The 23,867-nt window shown below is 36.6% G+C and overlaps 1 protein-coding gene, 1 non-coding gene and 1 pseudogene across 3 annotated transcripts in view; 2 read left to right on the top strand and 1 right to left on the bottom strand.

Annotated features, from left to right (window-relative positions):
* The window catches only part of LOC144373523 (transport and Golgi organization protein 1 homolog), a 237,695-nt pseudogene that overhangs the window by 24,147 nt on the left and 189,681 nt on the right, over positions 1-23,867 (bottom strand). The window contains exon 5 of the transcript XR_013433174.1: positions 11,260-11,396. The product of XR_013433174.1 is annotated as a transport and Golgi organization protein 1 homolog (transcript). The remainder of the gene's footprint in view (positions 1-11,259; positions 11,397-23,867) is intronic.
* The window catches only part of LOC144373540 (axin interactor, dorsalization-associated protein-like), a 103,427-nt gene that overhangs the window by 65,918 nt on the left and 13,642 nt on the right, over positions 1-23,867 (top strand). The window contains exons 13-14 of the mRNA XM_078036583.1: positions 20,046-20,521; positions 22,973-23,103. The gene's annotated coding sequence lies outside the window, so the exon portion shown is untranslated. The remainder of the gene's footprint in view (positions 1-20,045; positions 20,522-22,972; positions 23,104-23,867) is intronic.
* On the top strand, positions 8,127-8,233 carry LOC144373554 (U6 spliceosomal RNA). The gene has a single exon (XR_013433182.1). It is a non-coding gene; the product is annotated as a U6 spliceosomal RNA (small nuclear RNA).

Below are 23,867 nucleotides of genomic sequence, written 5' to 3'. Positions count from 1 at the left end.
TTTAAAATTTCAATTTCTAATTATTCATTGTTAATATATAGAAAATATAATTGCTTTTAGATGTAAATTTTATCTGTCAACCTTACAATAGCTTTTTTCTAGATCATACCAGATTGTATCTATATATATTCATGTTATCTGAAAATAAAGAGAATTTTATTTCTTTCTTTCCAATCTGAGTGCATTTTATTTCTTTTTCTTGCCTTAGTATACTAGCTATTTCCTTACTGCAATAGATGTAATGAGAGTGGACATCTCTGTTTGGTTTCTGATCTTGGGGAAAAGTATTCAATTATCAACCATTAAGTATGAGGTTAGCTGCATTTTTTCAGAGGATATTTTAAGCTCCCTTCTATTCCTAGTTTGTTATTTGTTTTTCTACATCAATAATAAATGCTGAGGGGCTGGGGTTGATACTCAGTGGTAGAGCACTTGCCTAGCATGTGTGAGGCAATGGGTTCGATTCTCAGCACCACATATAAATAAGTGAATAAAATAAAAGTCAATCAAAATCTAAAAAAAAATTTTAAATAATAATCAGGGCTGATTTTTTTTTACATGTCGATGGGATTTATTGTCACCTACTTGTACATGCACACAAAATAACAATATAATTTGGCCAATATTACTCCCCAACATTTCCCCCCTCTGCTATATTTTTTAAATGCTTGTTTTGTATCTCTTGAGCTAAACAAGAGTATGGGATATGTGTATGGAATAATGTATTTTCTATGGCTTCTCTTATTCAGCTTTTAGGTACATCAATGTGGTAAATTTCATTGATTTTCAAATGTTAAATAAATTTTGGATTCTTGACATAAATCCCCATCATCAGTCTAGTTTTTGTCTATGATGTATTTTCCTTTTACATATTGTTGTATTCGACTTAAATTTTTGTTTAGAATTTCTGTACAGATTCATTGGAGATCTCCTGAGAGGTATGTGATTTTCTTTTCTTGTTATATCTTTGTCTTGGTTTGGTGTAGTGATAACACTGGCTTCATAGGAGAAATATTTCCTTGCTTTAATATTCTACAAGGGTTTAGTATTACTAATACTATTAGGAATTAGTATCATTTCTTCCTTACAGGAATTGGATCACCAATAAAGCTATCTGGGTCTTATATTTTTTCTTTGTAGAAAGGTTTTTACCTATACCTTCAATTTCTTTAATAGTCAACAAGGTTTATGAAGTTGTCTGTTTTTCTTGAGTGAACTTTTGCAATTTGTGGCTTAAATAGAATTTCTTCATTTCATCTAAATTGTCAAGTTAATTAACATAAACTGTTCATAATATCCCCATTATCAGTCTAGTATCTGTGAAATCTGTAGTTATATCCCTTCTCTGATTGCGGATATTGGTAATCTGTGTCTCCTCTTTTATTTCCCTCACTAGATGTTGATCAATTTTATTGATCTTAAAGAACTAGCTTTGGGTTTCATTGATTTTCTCTTATTTTCCTTTTTTAAAATTTTACTGACTTATAGTCTTTATTATATCTTTTTTTCTTGCTTACTTGGAGATTAACTTATTTTTCCTTTTCTAGTTTCTCATAGTAGGAACTAAAGTCAATGACTGGAGACTTCTTTTTTAATAAAGCTATCTTGGGCCTGGTAGTGCTATAAATTTTCCAATAACGCTTTAGTGACATTGCACAAATGGATATGTTGTTTTCAGTTTTATTGAACTCAAAATATGAATTTCTTCTTTGATTTATTTGACTCAAAAATTATTTAGCAGTGGGGGCTAAGGTTGTAGCTCAGTGGTAAAGTGCTTGCCTCACATGTGTGAGGCACTGGGTTCGATCCCCAGCACCACATAAAAATAAATGTACTGTGTTGTTCATTTATATATATATATATAGCAGTCTGGCACTAAAGTTTTCAAATATTTGAGAAATTTCCAGATTTTTCCATTATTGATTTCTCATTTTATTGTGTTCAGAGAACAAGCTTTGCCTGACTTTGAATACTTTTATATTTACTGATAATTTTTTTAAGATCCAGAATACAGTTTATCTTGGTAAATGTTCCATGTGCACTAAGCTCCTTGGGAGTTTTCTATAAACGTCAATTAATTTCAAATGGATGGATTGATTATGTCATTCACACTTTCTACAATCTTACTTTTATTTTTCATTTTCTGCCAATTGCTGAGGAGAGGATATTAAAATCTCTAAATGTAATCTATAGGATTCATCATTTTCCTCATAATTCTATCAATTTTTATACTTCATGTATTTTGAAGGTCTAATATTAAAAGTACAAGCATTTAAGTTTATTATATAATCTTGACTGATTCCTTTATCATTAGGAAATAACTTTCTTGAGTCCCGATGATATATTTTGCCCCACAACCTCTTTTGGTTTAATGTAGCTACTCCAGATTTCCTTTCACTAGTGTTTAACATGAGATACCTTTTTCAATCATTCTAATTTTGACTTCTTTGTGTCTATTTACAGTGTTACTCCCTTAGACATCTATTTGGGTCTTGCTTCTTTAGGCAATATGACAATCTCTGTTTTTAATTGATGTATTTAGATACTTTCCACTTAATAGGATTACTGCTGTGCATAGGGGTAAGCTTAATATAATCTTCTATTTGTTCCTTCTGTTCTTTGTTCTTTTTCTTTTCTTTCTGTCTTCTTTTGCAGAAATACCACTATCGGTATTTTTAGTGATTCCTCTATTGGCTTATTAAGCTATAACTCTGTTTTCTAATCTTAGTGCTTCAGGGTTTAGAATGTACATCTTTAATTTGTCACAATATACCTTCAGATGATACTGTATTACTTCACATATTCAATAAGAACGTTACAATAATTACTACCCTTCTGAGATTTATACTGTTGTCATGTATTTTACTTTACATGTTTTCTAAATCCCATACTACACTGATGTTTGTCTTTAAACAGTCAATGACTTTTTAAAATGTTCAAATAAGAAAAATTATTTTAAATATTTATGCACACAGTTACCATTTTCAGTGTTCTTTACTCCTTTATTCCATTATTTCCATCTGCTGTCTTGGTGCAAGTGTAGGGTGAATTCTTTCAGCTTGTATGTCAGTACAAGTCTTCATTTTAGAAAGATATTATCGGCCAACATTATTACTCTTCAAATATATTAAAGGTATCACTCCACTATATTCTCTTATGCCTAATTTCTGACAAGAAATCTGATGTGATCCTTAGTTCTTCTCTACATAAATGTTTTCTCTAACTGCTAAGATTGCTCTTTATCACTGGTTTTGAGCAATTTATTTATGATATAATATACCTTGATATAGCTTTATTCATGCTTTTTGTACTCTAGTTCCTTTTAATATCTTGGATCTGCAGATGTACAGTTTTCACAAATTTTTGAAAATTTTTGGCCATCATTTCTTAAAATATTTTTCTGAATACCTCTCAACGCTCAACTTGAAACTGTCCCACAGCTCACTGATGCTCTGGTTCACTTTTCTTTAACAGAAGAAATTTTCCCTGTGTTTCATTTGGGGTACTTCTCCTGTTATGTCCTCAAGTTCACTAACAATTTCATCACAAATGCTTATTCTGACATTAATCCCATCCACTGTGTTTATCATATATTTTCAACTCTAGAAGTCTGATTTTCTTAAAATGTATCTTCTATATCTCTTTTTACCTTTTTAACACACGAAATATTGTAGTAATAACTTTTTAAAAAATGCCATTACCTCATTCTAACATCTCCGGCAGTTCTCGGTTGGCTTTGATTGGATGATTCTTCTCCTCATCATTGTGGATTGTATTTTTCTTGCTTCTTTGCATGCCTGGTAAGCTTTGATTCGATGCCATACATTACGAATTACTATTCTTAATATTTTGTATACAATTAAATTACTGGAAACAATTTGATTCTCTTGGGTCTGAATATTTGCTAGGTATTACATAAATTGTAATAGTCAGTCCGAGGTAACGCCCTTCTGATTATTCTACCCAACTTCCTTAGATAGTTTTTTCCAGGTGCTATTCTGGTCCCTGTGTTAGGACCTGTTCCTTCTAATCACTTAAGATTGTTTCTCTGACTTGCTAAGCAGTTTCATCACACTTATGTGCAGATCAATACCCTGCTGAACACTCAGAGAGCCTTTCACAGATTTCCAGAATTGTCTCTCAATGTAGCAACCTTCTTTTGGTACTCCACCCTGTGAATTCTAGTCACTTCGGTTTTCCTGGAATCTCAGCACCATCTCTCAATTCATGGTATCCTCTGGTTCTGCCTGACTTCCCCTTCTTTGTCATGGCTTGGGAATCTCTTAACATAGTAAAAGCTGGGACAACTAAAGAGCTCACAGCATTTGTTCCTTATGTTTCCAGAATCATTCTTTGTTGCTTGATCTTCAATGTTGCTGGATCTTCAAATTTTATCTGTTTGTGGGTTTTTTTTTCATATTTATTTTAGTTGTTTCAGTTGGGAAGGTGAAGCCAGTACCTATATAAAGCTATCATAGCTAGATGTAAAAATCATTTGCTTTTCTTTTTCTTTTTATGGTGCTGGGGATTGAACACATGGCCTCATGTATGGTAGGCAAGTGCTCTACCACTGAGATACATATCCCTTTTCTCATTTGCTTATTTTTTTAATAACAGAATACATAATGAAATAAATTTTAAAAGTTAACTATAAAAGAGAGTAACATCAGGGTAGACAGAACTGGGACAAAAGCTAGAATTCTTTCAAAATCAGGCAGGAGAATCACAAGTTCAAAGCTAGCCTCAGCAACTTAGCAAGTCCCTACGCAATTTAGTGAGAACTATCTCTAATTAAAAAATAAAGAGGCTAGGTATGTGGCTCAGTGGATAGGAGCCCTGGGTTCAATCACCAGTACTAGAAAACAGAAACAACTTATTTTTACAAATTAACTTTGGCTCTTCTAAATATTTAAATAATTGTAAAATAAACAAAAAAATCTTTATAAAGTAATACCTAAATATTGAAAACAAAAATGAAACAACCTGTGACATCAAGTTCGTGACAAACCACAGAAATGAATTAGTTCAAACATACCTTAGTGGGATATAGCTTAAAGACAAGAGAATTTCATTTCAGGAATACATTCCTGAAAGTATTTTAAATAACATAAATATAGTCTTGTGTTGCTTAATGATGGGAATAAATTCTGAGAAACACATCTTAGGCAATTTCAGCATGTAAACATCATTGAGCATACTTATACAAACCTAGAAAATATAGCCATTTCCACACGTAGGTATTCATATATGGTATATCATCGCTTTGGGGATAAAAACCTATAAGATATTATTATACTGAATTCTGTAGACAATTGTAACATTGTAAATGTTTATATATCTAAACATATCAAAACACAAAAAAGATATTAAAAATACTAGGTGACAAGAATTTTTTAGCTCCATTATTATGCACTAATGACCAAAATGTCATTAAGTGGCACAAGACTGTAAACAATTATACTGATGTCATTGAAAACTGGAACTCCAACATCAGAGAAAGAAAACACAAATCTAAGATAGATGAAGTGAAGTAAAATCTCTCCTGAATTTTCATGGGAATTATCTAAATGACATGATGAAAAATCCCCACATATTTCTGAGCTTTGTTCACTAAAAAGGCCTACAAATGACAGTCAATTTGAGCAATAAGCAATCCTAGTACTTGGAATGTAGCCTCTAAATATCATTTCCTATTGAAAGGAACCAAAGTTCTTTTAGAGAAATAGTTCCTTCAAGGTCTGGACAGGGAATGTTTAAGATGAACTTGGAATATCTCATAGTTCAAAAGCAAGGGAAATAGGTAACAATGACCACTAGGTGGTGGCAAAGGGTCCCAGGAGCCAAGATAAAGAGGCTTCTACAAGGCAAAAGGGGGAGAAATTGAGCATCAGGTAAGAACAATTACTATTCCTAACTGGATTAAACACACCAAATATTTTTAAATGCATGACGTCATATTGACTCTTAAATAAAAGTTAAAAAGATTTCAAAAGCCCCTTTGGGTATCATTTGATAATGCTAGAATACCACCTTACTATTCTGAAAAGTAATGAAGAAAAGGAATCAAATGTTTATCTCCTGCCTTAACTATACAAACCAAATATCTGTGTAAAGAATAATCAATCATAGCCAGGCGTCGTGGCACACACTTGTAATCCCAGTAGTTCGGGAGGCTGAGGAGGGAAGATAGCAAGTTCAAAGTCAGCCTCAGCAAAAGCGAATTGCTAAGCAACTCAGTGAGACCCTGTATATAAATAAAATACAAAATAAGGCTGGGGATATGGCTCACTAGCCAAGTGCCCCTGAGTTTAATCCCCAGTACAAAAAAAAAAAAAGAAAGAAAGAAAGAATAATCAATCATAATTTTTTATTTGTATAGGCATCCCAGCCTTTAAATGAAGAAAGAAAAATCCCAGCAACTCAGACCATTGCTATTTTGCAACCTGTAATATATTAGCAAATCTCACCAAGGTCACTGTTGACTAGTAGTCAACATCAAAGGAGAGGACATGCAGATGTCAATGCAATATTTTATTAAGTTTTCATAAGAAACAGAATTGAACCTAAACCTGACTACCAATTTCCAAGAAATATAAAGCAACAGAGAAAGGCTGAGGTTGTTAGTTCAGCACTTGCCTAGAATGCATGGAGCCCGAGGTTCAATCCCCAACACCACCAAACAAACAAACAAAAAAAAAGGCAATAGAGAAAACAGGTTAAATTGTTGTACCAGGGGGATGTCATTTATTCACCAAAGCTACAATATATCCTAGAAGTCCCACAAACATATTTTTTTCAATTATCGCAAAAAGTTACAACAAAAGGATAAATCAATAGAGAGTAACTTATATGAGACTTGTTCTCCCACTGAAAGCAACCAGAAAGTTGGAATATATATATATATATATATATTGTTTTTTGGTATCAGGGATTAAACTCAGAAGCACTTGATCACTGAGCCACATCCCCAGTCTCAGCCCCATTTTGTATTTTATTTAGAGACAGGGTCTCACTGAGTTACTTAGCACCTCACTTTTGGCTTTGAACTCATGATCCTCCTGTCTCAGCCTCCTGAGCCACTAGGATTAAGGCATGTGCCACCATGCCCAGTCAAAATATATTTTTAAAGAGCTATTTTTCAGATAGAAAGCCACAAGGGACATGCAACTGTCACCCCTAAGAGCAGGAGAACAAATAGATGAGCATTTCACCTGGAGGCACCCTCTAGACCTCAGTTTGGGAAGGGGAACCCAAATAGGGCATAACAGTCTCACTGAGGAGAGAGAGACCAGAGTTCCAGGAGATTAAGCAGCCAAAAATATGTAGAGAAAACTACCAGAAAGATGGGAGCCACAAAGAAAGAGAGTTCCAGAAATCTGCATGGAGGTGGTCTTCAGTTTGGGGCTACATTCTAAGCAGTACCTGCGAGGGCCAAGAACAACTATAAGCTAACCAATCCCACAGTTGGCACTGAGCTGGGAGAAGTCTGGATTCCAGCTAGCCAGAGAGAGTTGACATACAAAAACAGTATGGTCAACAAGCTCATGAAGAAGTATTTGATCCAGGCATCATGGCACATGTCTGTAATCCCAGCAACTCAGAAGGTTGAGGCAGGAGGATCCCAAGTTTGAGGCTGGCAACTTATCAAGGGCCTAAGCAAGTTAGTGAGACCCTATCTCAAAAGAAAAAAAAAAGTTCACTCAATATCATTAATTATCAGGAAATAAACTCACAAAGACATACCCACTAGAATGGCCCAAGTGCTAGTGAAGATGAAGTCAAGTGGAAGTCTCCTAAATTGCTGGTGGAAGTATAAAATGATTGTGGTCATTTTTTAGCATGGCTTGACAGTATCACATAAGATAAAAACATACATTAAACGTAGGAGGCAATTGCACTCCTAGATATAAATGAGTCCATTTATAGTGGCATATATATGAAATAGTACTGTAGGAAAAATGAATCTATAGTTTAAAAAAAAAGTTATCAGTGGTTGCCTGGAACAGGTGGTGAAGGAACTCACTGGGAAGGATCCCAAGGAAACCCCTTTTCTAGTGAAAAAACTGTTCTATATCTTGATTATGGTAGTTTTTACATGGGTATCTACATTTGTTAAAACTCAGAGTGTGCTTGCTTTGGCAGCACATATACTAAAATTGGAACAATACAGAAAAAATTAGCATGGTCCCTGAGCAAGGATGACACCCACATTTGTGAAGCATTCCATAGTTTTGTGGAACCAACCCTTCAACAGATGAATGGATAAAGAAACTGTGGTACATATATGAAATGGAATATTACTTATAGCCTTAAAAGAGAAAAAAATTACGGCATCTGCGGGTGAATGGGAATATCAGGTTAAGGGAAGTAAGCCAATCCCAAAAACCAAAAGCTGTATGTTCTCTCTGAAAGTGGATGCTGACCCATAATGGGGGTAAGGTGGGTGGTAAGAGGCATGGAAAGAATGGAGGAACTTTGACTGGGCAAAGGGGAGGTAGGACAGGTGACGGGGCATAGGGATAGGAAAGATGGTGGAATGAGATGAACCTTATTACCCGAGGTACATGTAGGAATACAAATGTGTTGTGTACAACTAGGAAAAGTTTTGTTCCATTTATATACAATGAATCGAAATGCATTCTGCTATCATGTATAACCAATTAGAACAAATTAAAAAAAAACTCACTGATATTAGCTATCAAGGAATTACTGTTAAGTTGGGTGATGGCCCGTGGGTTCATTATACTACTCTCTGTGCTTTTCTTTAAAGCTTTTCTAATTAAATTTATTTTTTAACTAGTACATAGAAACAAACATTATAATTATTGAAGTAGGTAACATGACATTTTGATGCATGATTACACTATGTAACGTTTAAATCAGTTAAATATATCTACCTCCTCAAACATCATTTCTCTATGGTAAAACTTTCACAACCTTTTCTTCTAGTATTCTAAAATGTACAGTATGTTATGGTTACCTATAGTCCCCTACTATTCTCTCTGCTCTTATTTGAAAGTTTCCATGATAAAAATACTAAAAATAATTTTTAAATTAAGATATAACTTCAAATATTTAAAGGATTTCTATATAGAAAAGAATTCAGTTTTATAGAGGAAATCATGTGGAGGAAAATTTGGAGTCAATACAAGGATGAACTAGACAACAGAAGAACATATAGCCTTGTAAGAGAGTGACTCATGCTAGGAAATACTGGTGTACAGGCCTCATAACTACTCGTCAGGGCCACAGTAAAGAAAATAACAGCAATGAGTGAGAAACTAGACTAACAGCCTTCCAAGGTTTCTTCTAACACTAAGATTCTACTAAGATTCCATTGATCAATGAACCTGATTGGTGCACATCTCCCAAACACATCAGAGCCTATTACTCTCCAGTCCTATCAGATATCATATTACTTGTTTAAGATTTTACATTGATTTGTTCATAATTTTTGCATATATTTGTTAAGTCCTTTTCTTAAGGCTTTCAAAAATCACAATCATGCCTTACACCTGTTAGACTCTTTTAGTCCTCACACAATGTCCTGTACATACTGGGCCATCAAAATGCCTTTTTGAAATCTCCTTTCAAATCAGTCTTTTAACATTGTGCCTCTTCTTTGCCACTCACGTCTATGTCTTACCTATCACCGTACAATCACTGACACACCTGCACCACATTCGTGTCCCCTGACCTAGACCTAGAGGAGGGCTCTGTGCATACCTAAAAATATGAATAAAGAAATCCTTTCCATATCGTGAGGCTGTTAACTTTCCAAGTGATGCTGATTCATTCTGATAATCAAATTATGACTGTGGAAGACTGCTTTAATCACTGGAAATATCATTATTCTAACTGCCTGGCTTGTACATACTCCTTACCCAGGTGGCTGCCACCATCATGAACAAACATGGAGCCAACTGAAAAATGATTTGTTTCTCCCCGCCACATCTTTTCCACCCTGGTGGTCTTTCCTCCCCAGGTATTCATTGATTTATACCACCTTCTGACTGCCTACATGAGAATTAGGGGGTGCGTAGGGGTAAAACCCTTCAAAATGCCAGACACCTCACCAGACATTTTACCTTGTCAAATCATTTAATTCTTATGATTGGAGTAAGCATTATCTACATTTTTCAGATGAGGAAAACTTTTTTCAAAAGTTTACTTATTTGCCCAAACTTCTAAATGATAACCTTGGGATTTGAAACCACATCTACCTGGCTTCAAAATCTATACATTTTACAAGGAAAACAACAACATCATCTTTCTTACACAAGCCTTGAAATAACACAATCTACAGGAAACAACTTCAGTTGAGGAGGATTACTGTCACAAAGGCCCTAGGACCTCCAACCTCTAAAAGCTTTCTCATTCCTATAATTAAATTCTAAAAGTCCAATATCAACAAATACCAATGGGGGGGAGGTAAGTCCTAAAATGCTTAGATAAGCTTCTAGACAGATTAAATGTCTTGTTTGAATCATGATTTTCTTTAGAAAGATCAGCCTTAAGTGACTCTTTCTAAGAAACAGATCTAACCTAATTCCTTTTCATTCTTAAAACTTTCTAAGGATCCCCACTATTAATGGTCTAATGCTACTTTGGCTCATGACTTCAGTTAAGATTTGCTGGCCTCTCCAACAGGCCCATTCCCCCTCCAACTTCACACTTTACAACACCAACTATTCACATTCTCCTGCCCTCCCCAAATATCCTTTCTTCATGTTTCCATTTCTCTGAACACATTTCTTCTGACTGCCAGCTTCCCCCACCACCCCAGCCTGTCTAATCAACAACAAACCACATGTCAGACTCCTGTTTGCCCTTTGCCTGTGCTTCAAACACATCTCAACCACTTTCTGACCTTATTGATCACCCTTCCAACCATAATAAATGCATTTATGGACAATAATGTTCTACCATCGAATAAATACCTCTCTTTCTGTCATTATCTTACTGTGTTTCAAGTGAATGCTGTTATCTCCCTGCCAGAATGAAAGGTTCTGAGGGGAAGAACCAAGTTTTTATAGGTGTGCAAATGTCCAGCCTTGGTAGACAGCAAATCTTCCTCATGTGCTAAACCAAGTAGCCATAAAGCCACACCCCTATGGCTTTTGTTTCAGGAGCTATCTACTCAAAGGATCAGGAGTAATTTTCATAAAGACATTTTAAGTTCTTCACTTCATGACCAGAATCCACTTAAAAACTAATAAATAATCAACATTCTAATTGAAGAAACTATGTCAAACTTACCATCTTAGACAAATAAAGCAAGAATGAATGTAACAAGAAAAGTATGGTGGTGGCATCTTCTGGCTCTTCCACCTTTATCTCTAGTTGGTTTTCTGTATCAGCAGCATCAACAGGAGTACCTTCTGTTATAAGTAGCTCTAAAATTGAAAGGGGAAATGGCTATTTTATTTTATGCTATAGAATAAGAATTGTCTCTCTTCAGTTTCAATATTCATCGAGTGTTTCACTAAATATATGAGTCACAGTGCCTGGAATATTTGGCTCTCCTAAAGACAATTAACACAGAGAAGAAAACTTCATAATCCTAATTAGAGCTATTAGACCCTTCAATTATAAAATGAACAATCTCTAGTCTACTCTCCACTACTTCAATGGCCATAGAACTGCTACCAGAACAATATTCACTCAAGGGAAAATTTAAAACCAGAGATATATAGACCAGGGTCACATTCAACAAACATGGATTTAGTGCTGGTGAAACCTTGTGTTTAAAATTTTAGGAAAGCTGAAATAGAGGGAGTCTTGGTTTGCAGATTTGCAGGTGGAATGAGCCAAGGCTTAACACAGTATCTGGCACCTGGCAGAGATACTCAACAATTATTTATTGAATGCACAGATGACAGCTATTTAAAAAGAACACAGTAATATCAAGAGAGACTAAAGGGAATTGGATACAGACCTGCATTGAGGCTCTGTGAATGAGGTAGAATTCCAGTAAGAACTGAGAGCTTGTAGGGGTGGAATTTCAGTATGAGTTACAGCCTGGGGTACGTTTGATTAAACAGCAGGAGTCCAATATGCAGTTATTAAGAAGTTGGACCAGTTGCTTCTAAGGTCTTTCTCAACCCTGAGATTCCCATTCACTACTATTTTTTTAAGCTTTTGCCTAATTTTTTTTAGTTTAGTTTTTGATGGACCTTTATTTTATTTATTTGTATGCAGTTCTGAGAATCAAACCCAGTGCCTCACATGTTAGACAAGCGCTCTACCACTGAGCTACAACCCCAGGCCCTCCATTCACTATTGGTCTATGAATTTGACTGCTGGTGAAGTCTGCACCATAGGCTCAGCATCTCAGCAACCTGAGCGGGCTGGCTGAGGCGCCGGCAGAGCCGGAGGGGACACACGCAGGGTACTGAGGCTCTGTCACTCCTGCGCCCCACCCGTCATCCTACGACCCCCTAGCCCAGCCCACGGGGCAGGGGACCGGGGGATCAGAGCCCCATGTGGCCCCAAAGAGCCACCACGGAGACCCTGGGCTGCCCGCCCACCTGTGGACTCACTGCTGCATTCGTCGTCTGCACAGAGTTTGTGCTTCCACAAGGGCCAGCCGGTGCTCGGGTCCAGTTGGCCCGGCACTCGCCAGGTCAGCCACAGCACGAACAGCAAGAAGAGCAGCACTGGCGCTGCAGCCATGTTGTGGTCACCTTGGGGAGTCGGTGACAGGGTGGAGTAGGCTGTGGCGGGCGTCAGGGGGCGGAGGCGGGGCTCAGGGGGGCGGGTGGGGTGGGTAGCAAAGCACAGAGGGGTGGCGCCCGGGAAGGCTTAAGCCTTTCCCGGGTGACACCTCAGCAGGGATATCTGGGGGTCAATCCACAGACTCTACTGGAGAACACACGGAGCTGGAGCTCCGTCCTTCTCTAGTCAAGACCTTCTCATGGACTGAAGACCTTCTCCTCTAGTCGCTGCCTTGGCAACTAGAACTCTCCTTCTCGTCCAATCACCTGCCTTTGCTCCTGTGACCTCACAAGCGACCCTCCACATGATTCTAGTAGTCACCCACCCATCCCCCCCCCTGCCAACTGGTCCTTTCTGGCTTTCCTTAATGTCTCATTTCTGGTCCATCCTAAACTAGCCCACTCCACTTCACCATCACTCCCATCCCCCATTCCTGGTCTGGTACCTCCTTTTCTGAACTACCAAATCCCACCCATGTCTTGTCACAGCTAGTCTATGGTTCCAGGCTCCCTCCCCTTCAATCTCTTTGAGGTTCCTTGAAGCCCCACCCCAAGATCCCTCTGATTAGGAAAGGGGAAGGTGAATAGAACTGTGAGTGAGGGTGTAAACTGGAGACAGTGGCCTGCTTTTTTTTTTAAGGCGGGGACAGGTGGGGGCAGAGAGATGGACATTAGTCTTCAGGCTAAGATCTTGAGATTCTTATCTTTATCCGTAAGGGAAGAAATTATTTAATTCAAAAGCATATTTTTAATTCTCATTTTGTGCTACCAAAGCCCTAGCATGGTGTGGGAGTGGATGAAAATCAAAAGACAAGATATCTGGTCCTGGTCGGAAAAAGTCCACAACTTAGTGGGAACCAACTGACAAAACCGATTGTCAGAGAAGAAAGCTAGTAGCTAACATTTCTTGAAAGCTTTATGTCCAGTTGTTATTCTGAAGGAAATTTTATTTTATTTTTTCTGACCTCTAAGAGGGATCTTACATTTTTCTACTTCCCTTTCCAAGACTATTCCCTCTTTTGCACTGTGTAATCTTGAATTTAAATCTGAATTAGTTGCATTGATTTTCCCTTGTGTTAATAGTCAAATTATGATACAATTTGAATTATTGAAATGCATATGGAGGGGTTTCTTTTCTTATTTTTAATGAAAACTCACGTTTTTTAAAATTAGCACCTAGGGGACTATAGGTGGAGACTTAATATGTAGAGTCATCAGCATGATAATTGTGATTAAATAAACACAAATCAGTTCATGACAGATGATTTCACTTACTATTATAATCAGCTTTCTCCTCTATAAAACAGCACAATTAGTCCTAAATTGACATTCACTAATTGTATATTAGAGTTTCAAGGAAAACAATGAAGAGTTGGTAACTAGCATAATGATTGAGATGTGTTTTGACATCAGTAATTATTATTATTTTTAAGATGGGGGTCTTGCTATGTTGCCTAACCTGATCTCCAACACCTGGACTCAAGCAATCCTCCTGGCTTGGCCTTCTGAGTAGTTAGGACTACAAGTCACCAAACCAGCCCAGTAATTATTGTTTAGTAGATCTCTTTTTGGACACTAAAATCACTACTAATATGATTGTATATGTTTGAAATTGGTTTTAGGAGCAACATACAGATTTGATGCAATTCCCATCAAAATACCCATGAATTGGTGTGAATATACTTAGTATACAATGAGAGATATGAAAAATTGTGCTCTATATATGTAATATGAATTGTAAAGCATTCTGTTGTCATATATAAATTTAAAATAATAATAATAATAATAAATGTCATTTTTCCAGAACTAGAACAAACAGTCCTGAAATCCATTTGGAAGAATAAAATATTCAGAATAGCCAAAACAATTCTAAGTCAATAAAGCAAGCTGGAGGCATCATCACAATACCTGACTTCAAATTGTACTACAAAGCTATGGAAATAACCACTGCATGGCTCTGTCATAAAACCAGATACATTGACCAATGGGAAAGAAGAGAAGACACAGAAAAAGATCCAACACAGTTAACACTCATCTGATTCTTGACAAAGATGCCAAAAACATATTGGGAGAAAAGACAGGCTTTAAACAAGTGGTGCCAGGAAAATTGGTTATCCATATGTAGACAAATAAGATTAGACCCTGTACAAACTTGAAAGAGATCAAAAGCCCAGGAATTAGACCAGAAACTATGCAAATCCTTGGAAGAAAATATACATTTGAGACTCCAGCATATAGGTACAGGCAATGACTTTCTTATTAGAACTCCTAAAGCTCAGAAAATAATGACAAAAGTTAATAAACAGAATGGCATCAAATTAAAAAGCTTCTGCACAGCAAAGGAAACAATTAGTAACATGAAGAAAGAACCTAAGGAATTGGAGAAAATATATTTGCTAACTACTCTTTTTTTTTAAGAGAGTGAGAGAGAATTTTTTAATATTTATTTTTTAGTTTTTGGCGGACACAACATCTTTGTTTGTATGTGATGCTGAGGATCGAACCTGCACTGCATGCATGCCAGGCGAGCGTGCTACCGCTTGAGCCACATCCCCAACCCTGCTAACTACTCTTTGACACAGGATTAATATCCAAACTATATAAGAAACTTTTAAAAACTTAACACCAAAACCTCAAATAACCTAGCTTAATTGGGCAAATGAATTAAACAGATACTTCTCAAAAGAAGAAATAAAAATGGACAACAAATCTATAAAAATGTTCAACATCATTAGCAATTAGGGAAATGCAAATCAAAACTACAGTGAGCTTTCATCTCACTTTAGTCAGAATAGCAGCCATCAAGAATATGAACGATATGGGGCTGGGGTTGTGGCTCAACAGCACATTGCTTGTCTAGCACGTGCAAGGCCCTGGGTTCGATCCTCAGCACCACATTAAAAATAAATAAATAAAAATAAAGGTATTGTGTCCAACTACTTAAAAAAAAGAATATGCACAATAATAAATGCTAGAGAGAATGTGGAGAAGAAGGGACACTTTTTTCTCTGTTGATAGGATTATAAATGAATATAACCACTATTGAAATCAGTATGGAGGTTCCTCAAAAGACTAGGCAGGAGACCACCATATAACCCAGCTATACAACTACTCAATGTTTATCCTAATGAATTAAAGTCATAATACTAGAGTAGTACATGCATACCCATGTTTATAGCAGCACAATTCACAGTTGCCAAACTATGGAACCAAACTAGGTGCTTATCAAGGATGAATAAATAAAGAAAATGTGGCATATACACACAATGGAGCTTTATTCAGCCATAAAGGTGAATTATGTCATTTGCTGGAAAATGGATGAAACTTGAGATCATTCTGTTACACAAAATAAGCTAAACTCATAAGATCAAGGGAGCCTATGTTTTCTCTCGGATGTGGAAGCAAGAGAGGAAAAAGGAAAAAAAAGTGAAAATCAAATGGAGATCAGTAGAGTGTAGGAAAGAGACCAGGAGAGGGAGGAGTGAAGGGAAAATACTGGGGAATGATATTGGCCAAACTGTAGTGTTATATTGTGCATGTGGAAATATGTAACGACAAATACTGCCATGATTTACGACTATAATGTATCAACAAAAAAATGGAAAAAATAAAAGAAAGCAAACAAAAGAACAAAATTGCTTTCATGTATATATGTATGTATGTATGTATGTATGTATGTATACAGCCTAGCCAAACATCTATTGTGAGCATAACATTAATACTCTGGAACAGTGTTGAGCAAATCATAGCTGTAAGCCTGACACTGTTTTTTTAAATTGTTCCCTTTATTCCTTTTTTCTCTTTCTTTCTTTCTTTCTTTCTTTCTTTCTTTCTTTCTTTCTTTCTTTCTTTCTTTCTTTCTTTCATTCATTCCTCTCTCTCTCTCCCTTCCCTCCTTCCCTCCCTCCCTCTCCCCCCTGCTCGCTCTCTCTCTCTTTCTTTCTTTCTTATTTCCCAGGCTGGCCTGAACTCCTAGGCTCAAGTAATCTTCCTGCCTCAGCTTTCTGAGTAGTTGTGACTGTTGGAGCACACCACGGTGTCCAACAATGACACTTGCTTTTGTAAACAAAGTTTTATTAGAACACAGAAGCTTATATTATTTACCCATAGTCTAGGCTGTTTTTGTGCTACACTGGCATTTGAGTGGCAATTAAGACTTGCCTACAAAGTCTAATATGTTTATTATCAGTCTCTTTTCAGAAAAAGTTTGTTGATCCATGATTAGATTATAGACTAAAGTCAGCAGAATGAATACATGAACATTTCTTTTCTTACGACTAAAATTGGCTGTATGAAATGAGATAAATGATCTATTAATTGCCAAGATATATGTCTCTTCCCTATAGAAAGTGTGTATTCAGGACTAGAAATCTTGGCACTGTGTCATGTCAAATGTAGGAAAAAACCTGGCAGTTCATTTTGATGAGACTTAAGAAATTTCTTTTCCAGGGCATTTTGAGGTGTATCTAAAATTTGTAGATAATACAGGGAAGAACATTTTAATCTGCAAATAGATTATGTTCATTATTAGTTTGTAATCATTTCACAACTATCATATAATATTAAAGCATCATAAGAGACTGCCTATCATAATAGAAACTTTTATGACTCTAGCCATTAACTTGTATTTTTCTACTTATTGTAGACCCATACTTTTAAGCTAGTGCTATTGGTAAAATATATGATTATTTAACTCTGATTGCCTTACTAATTTTGACCAGTTTATTTTTCAGATATCCATTTTGGGGTTTACTCTTTCAATTAATTTTGGGTTCCATGGGCAATGAAATTGTTGTTGAGTATGTAAGATGTTGCAGTTCTATGTAAGTTCACCTAAGTTCTTCTACCACTATTGATGGGCAAGGATATAACTAATTTAGTACTTTTACTTGAAACTGTTATAGTTCTACTGTACGGGATTTGTTTTCCTGACACAAAAGAGTATAAAACTAGAAAAACTAAACATTTTCAGGTATTAATTTCAGAGAGATGAAGCTCAAGTAAGATGGTGGTCATACTGAGTTAAGGAGAAAATTATCAAAGTGCAAGATTATCATAGTGGTTGGAATTTTGTGGACAAGAATGTCTGAGCTATTTATGGTGGGTGCAATGTGATTATGTGTGTGTGTTAGAGAGAGAGAATACTAAAAGCCTGGAGGAAATTTATTTTTGATATGAATGTACCAGATGAGACTCTTTAAGGCTTAGCAGAGTTTGACTGCTATAAAGGAGACTGAAGATGATGCTAAATGGCAATGTTGGAAGAAATTAGGTTTTCAGCAGAGTCAGGTTGCAGCAGCTTCACTAATATATCAGGTACTTAATTAAGAGTTCATAAATAAGCCTTAGCAAAAAGAACCACACAAAAAAGAGTAAAGGGAAAATGGTAGACCTAAATTTGAAACCAAAATTGATTCATGCTGAAAATGTATGAGGAAGCCAGAAAGGAAAAAGGAAAAGAAAGGTGTGTGTGTGTGTGAAAGGAATCTGAGGGCAATCAAAGGGAGATCAGTAGAATAGAGGAAAGGGATCAGGGGAGAGAGGAAAGCAGGTAAAAGAGAAATACTCAAGAATGATATTGGCTAAGTTTTATCACTATATTGTACATATGTATGAAAACATAACAACAAATCCCACCATTATGTACAAGTATAATGCACCATGAAATATGGAAATAAAGAAAAATACCAAACCTAGTGAGGCACGGAATATGCTTATAATCCCAGTGACTCAGGTGGATGAAGCAAGAGGATCACGAGCTCAAAGCCAGCCTTAGTAAATAGAGGTGCTAAAGCAGCTCAGCAAGACCCTGTCTCTCAATAAAATACAAAATAGGTCTGGGGATGTGGCTCAGTAATTGAGTACCCTGAGTTCAATCTCTGGAACCAAATAATAATAATAATAACAATAATAAAAATAATAATAATAATAATAATAATAATAATACCAAATCTAATATGATCAAAACAATTCACCAGTAATTAGCCTGCATGACACATAAAACAGAATATCCTTTATAGGAAGAAAACATAATCCAGACTTCCTATGATGTATCATCTATAAATGACCAGAATATAATTAAAAAAATTTTTTTGGTACCAGGGATTGAACCCAGGGGTGCTTAACCATTGAGCCACAACCTCAGCCCTTTTTTGCATTTTATTTAGATACAGGGTCTCATTGAGTTGCTAAGTGCATCCCTTAGTTGCGGAGGCTAACTTTGAACTCTTGATCCTCCTGCCTTAGCCTCCTGAGTCGCTGGGATTATAGGCATGTAGAATATCATTAAATTTTGCCAGAATGCAAAGAAGATAGAAAAATGAGAACCACAAGAGAAAATATCACATATAAAAAAAGTTCCGTGAGCTGACCCAGATGTTAGGATTAGCAGAAAAAATTTAAATAGTTTTTATAACTAATTTCAAGGAGTTAAAGAAAAGCTTAATCATAATGAATACGTAGATATGGGTGTCAACATATAAATGAAAAATTTCTTTTAAAAGAAATAAAAAGTACGGTATTGGAAACGAAAAATTCATGAAACAAATCTATCATCAGATTGTATAGTGCAAAAACAGCAAAAAGTTAACTTGGAGATAGACCAATAAAAATTATCTGGTCTAAAAATTAGAAAGAAAAAAATAGAGACTTGGTTACTATCAATACAAAGTGACCTAACATACATATAATTACATTTCTAGAAGAATAGAGGCATAAATTGTACAGAAAAAAAATATTTAAGACAATGATGACTAAAATTATCCCAAATTAACAAAAAAGATGTCAAGAGATTTAGGAAACTCAGTGAATACTAAGGTTAGTTACAAAGCAAATCACATCTAGATGCATCAGAGTCAACTGTAAATGATCAATTAGAAGGAAAAAGGTCTTGAAGGCAATTAGAAAAAAGTGGTGTGTTATGCATTGGTAAAAATGACTAAAATGATAGCTGACTTCTTATCAGAAATGAGAAGTTAAAGTTAATGGAAAGGTTTAAGGTGCTAGAAGACAAAAACTGCTAATCCAGGATAAATCTCTTCAAAACTGAAAGCAGAATAGACATTTTAAAATAAATAAAAAGTAAGAAAATTCAATACCAATAGATCTCTACTATTAACAATGCTAAAAGAACCTCTTCAGGATAAAAGGAGATGATCCATCAGGTAGAAACAGATGCACTGTGTGTTTTAGTTAACTGTGTAATAAACTTAATGGTTTAAAATAAAAATTCTTTGTTATTTTTTCCTCATTCTATGATTTGGCTTTACATAACCTCATGAGTCCTTTGCTCTAGGTATTTATTACTGCTTATGTGGTTTCCTTTCGCAGGGATTGTTTAACCAAAGGTAGAACTGACAAAATCCTCCTACCTCAGCCTCCTGAGCCACTGGAATTACAGGTGTGCACCACCACTCCCGTCGGAAAGCGAAGCAAAATCCAAAGGACCACCAGGTAAAGTGACATCTTACTCCCCTAGTCCAGCCGCCGTCCCCTCTCCACAATCTCTATTTGCAATGGAAATCTTACACCTTCTGGATGGGACAGAATGATGCAAATCTCTGGCCAAACAAATGGGAAGGCAGCATCCTATAGTCAGTTCTTGGTTCACTTCCGTTAGCCGGTACCGGCTCAAGGGGCGGGCAACTTCGTTCCAACCTTCAAAGGAGGAGTTGGGGCGGGGCTAGGTTTTGCGCATGCTCCCAAGGCAGGTTTTGGGGCATGCTCAGAGCAAGCCCACGCTCACAATTTCCGGTGAGAGCTTTCTTCTGGAGTGGAGGCGGTTTCCTGCGGAGCTCCGGCGGTAGGTGGGTGAGTGCCGCGAGTATAATTGCGAGCTTACTTGTTTAGAAGACAAAAAGGGTGTGCTTGGATTTACCCGTGTTTTCCTTCCGAGTTTTTTCCCCTTATGCTCTAAAACCTTGGGTTCTGGGAAATGAGAGCCAGCTGGAGAAGCTTTGGTTACTGTGGCAACCATGTGTTACTGATTCTGGTTTTTGAGGATTTTCCTTCCGAGTTTTTTCCCCTTATGCTCTAAAACCTTGGGTTCTGGGAAATGTGAGCCAGCTGGAGAAGCTTTGGTTACTGTGGCAACCATGTGTTACTGATTCTGGTTTTTGAGGATTTGAAAAGAGAATTTGTGTTATAACTCCTCAAAGTACATGCTGGGTCGCATTCAGAGTCACATATTATTTCAAACTTAGGTGTTTAACCCCGGAAATTGACTTTAAAGGATTTAATTCTGGTAGTAATGTGGAAAAGCAGTATTTTAGGCAGGGTAACTAGTTAGAAAGCTAATGCAGTGATTAACACAATTTCAGGGTGTTGTAGAATTCCAGAGAAGAGGAAATATTGTAGAAATTCTAGGTGGTAGGATCAGAAGCTTTAATGCTTGGGTCGATGTGGGAAATGAGGGAGAGAGACACTGAGCCTCTTGAGGATTAATTCCAAACTCGCTTTTGCATTTGTATTTCTAGTTTCGTTTGCCACCTGCAATATCATTGCCTCCTACCTATCTCTTGTCCTAGTTCTAGTCATGCCTAGTAGTTTTATGTTCTCTGAATTTCCTTGTCCTCATTTTGTGTGTGTGTATGTGACCTTGGACAAGTTTCATAATTTCACTCCCTTAGTTTTTTCAACATAATGTGGAAGAAAACAATTAGTATGTAGTGTGAGTGTGTGTGATTCTGTGTGGGAGGGATAGAACCCAGGGCCTCATGCACACTAGTCAGGCACTGTACCACTGAGTTACATCCCTAGCCCCAAATTAAATAATAGACCAGGTATGTAGTAAAGATCCAATAAATATTAGCTACTACTATTTGTATTGTATTTGTTATTTGCATTTTATTGTTTCTTTCTCTAGGCTTGAATTTTTTAAAATTAAGGGGAAATATCTTTATGTGCTTGGAACATAGTAATAGTTGAGTAATGGATTATTTATTTTGGCTGCTTCTGACATAATTAAATGCTTTTTGGGTATGTGGGGGGGTACCAGGTGTTGAACCCAGGGGCACTTAACCACTGAGCCACTTCCCCCAGCCTTATTTTGTATTTTATTTAGAGACAGGGTCTTACTGAGTTGCGTAGGGCCCTGCTAAGTTGCTGAGGTTAGCTCTGAACTGTGATCCACCTGGCTTTAGCCTACTGAGCTGAACAGATTACAGGCCTTGGCAAATTTATTCTTTACTTTAAAAGAACTGCCAGTTGCAGGTTGGAGTTGTTAAATGGGTAGAGTGCTTGCTTAGCATGTGTGAGGCACTGGGTTCAATCCTTAGCATCACATAAAAATAAATAAATTAATAAAGGTATTATGTCCATCTACAACTAAAATATATATATAATTTTAAAAAACCTACAATGCAGTTAGTTAGCTTGTCCATTTATACAAAAAGATTCCCTGTGGTTTTGATAGGAATGATAGGACTCTGTAGACTAGTTTAACAATAGTGGTCTTCCAACCTGTGTATCTGAGGTGTCTTTATATTTATTTGGGTCTTTTGAAATTTGTTTCAACAATATTACTTTTCAGATGGAACTTTTCATCTCTTTCGTAAAACTTACACCTTTTATTTTTAGTTTTTGATGCTTTTACAAATGGCATTGTTTTCCTAATTTCATTGTTTGCTTCTTCATTGTAAATTCATTTTTTGTATTTATCTTGTACCTGGCAACATTGATGAATTCATTTATTAATTCTAATAAATTTTAATGGAATTTTAGAATTTTCTAGACAGAAAATATAGTTTTCCTTTTCAGTCTAGATGTCTTTTCTATAATTTGCTGAAAGCCCTAGCTAAAACCTCCAGTATAATGAATAGAAATAGTGAGAGGGGACATTCTTATCTTGTTCTTGATTTTAGGGAAAAAAAGCATCCAATCTATCACTATTAAATTTCATGTTTACTGTGGGTTTTTCATAGATACTGTTTAATCAGATTGTGGAAAGTTCCTAGATTGTCCATGGTCACAAGATGATCATGTAGTTTTTGTTCTTTGGTCTACTGATTTGGTTTAGATCAGTAGATCTTTATTTACATTAAGAGATTTTCAGTTGTTAAGCCAACCTTGCATTCCTAGAGTAGATCCCACTTGAGCATGATGTATTATTCTTTTAACAATAGCTCAGTTTACTATTGTCTTAACAGAAGTTCTCAATACTAAACGACTTTTCTCTCTTTTTTGTTTTTTTGTGATGCTGGGTATTGAACTCTGGGCCTTCACCAAATGACTTTAAAAATTTTTTTATCTTCGAGCAGATGAAAATGATTATGCATACAGTTCAGCAACCCAAAGTATGCTCAGTGACAGCTGAAAGACATCTGTAAATATTTGTGGATTGATTAAAACTCCTGGAGTTTGGGACCCTTTTGTGAAGAGTTATGTAGAGGTAAGTAGACTTTTCATAAAATTGTATTGGTTTTATTTTTGTCTTAAGCCTATGCGATATTGCATTTCTAATTATCTTTATTGATCAGGAGGAAATTTAATGGAGAAAATTGTTAGGGTTAAGGGTTAAGGGTTAGGGGGTTAGGGTTAGGGTTTAGGGTTGGTTAGGGTTAGAGGGTTAGGGTTAGGCGTGAGGGTGGGGGTGAGGGTGGGGGTGAGGGTGAGGGTTTAGGGTTAAGGTTAGGGTTATGGTGGTTAGGGTTAGGGTTGGGGGTTAGGGTTAGGGGTTGGGGTTAGGATTAGGGGTTAGGATTAGGGGTTAGGGTTAGGGGGTTAGGGTTAGGATTGGTTAGGGTTAGGGTGAGGGGTGGGGTTAGGGTTTAGGGTTGTTAGGGTTAGGGTTGTTAGGGTTTAGGGTTAGGGTTGTTAGGGTTTAGGGGTAGTGGTAGGGTTGGGGTTAGGGTTAGGGTTAAGGTTAGGGTTAAGGTGTTAGGGTTAGAGGGTTAGGGTTAGAGTTAGGGTTAGGTTTAGGGGTTGGGGCTAGGGTTAGGGTTGGGGTTGGGGCTAGGGGTTAGGGGCTGGGGCTAGGGCTATGGCTTAGGGTTGGGGTTGGGTTTAGGGTTTAGGGTGAGGAGTGAGGGGTGAGGGTTTTGGGTTAGGGTTAGGTTTAGGGTTTAGGGTGAAGGTGTAGGTGTTAGGGTTTTGGGTTGAGGGATGAGGGTGAGGGTTTTAGGGTTAGGGTTATGGTTATTGTTAGGGTTAGTG

The sequence above is a fragment of the Ictidomys tridecemlineatus genome, unplaced genomic scaffold, assembly GCF_052094955.1.
Source record: "Ictidomys tridecemlineatus isolate mIctTri1 unplaced genomic scaffold, mIctTri1.hap1 Scaffold_42, whole genome shotgun sequence".
Lineage (NCBI taxonomy): Eukaryota > Metazoa > Chordata > Mammalia > Rodentia > Sciuridae > Ictidomys > Ictidomys tridecemlineatus.
This window is presented reverse-complemented; position numbering and strand designations above follow the sequence as displayed.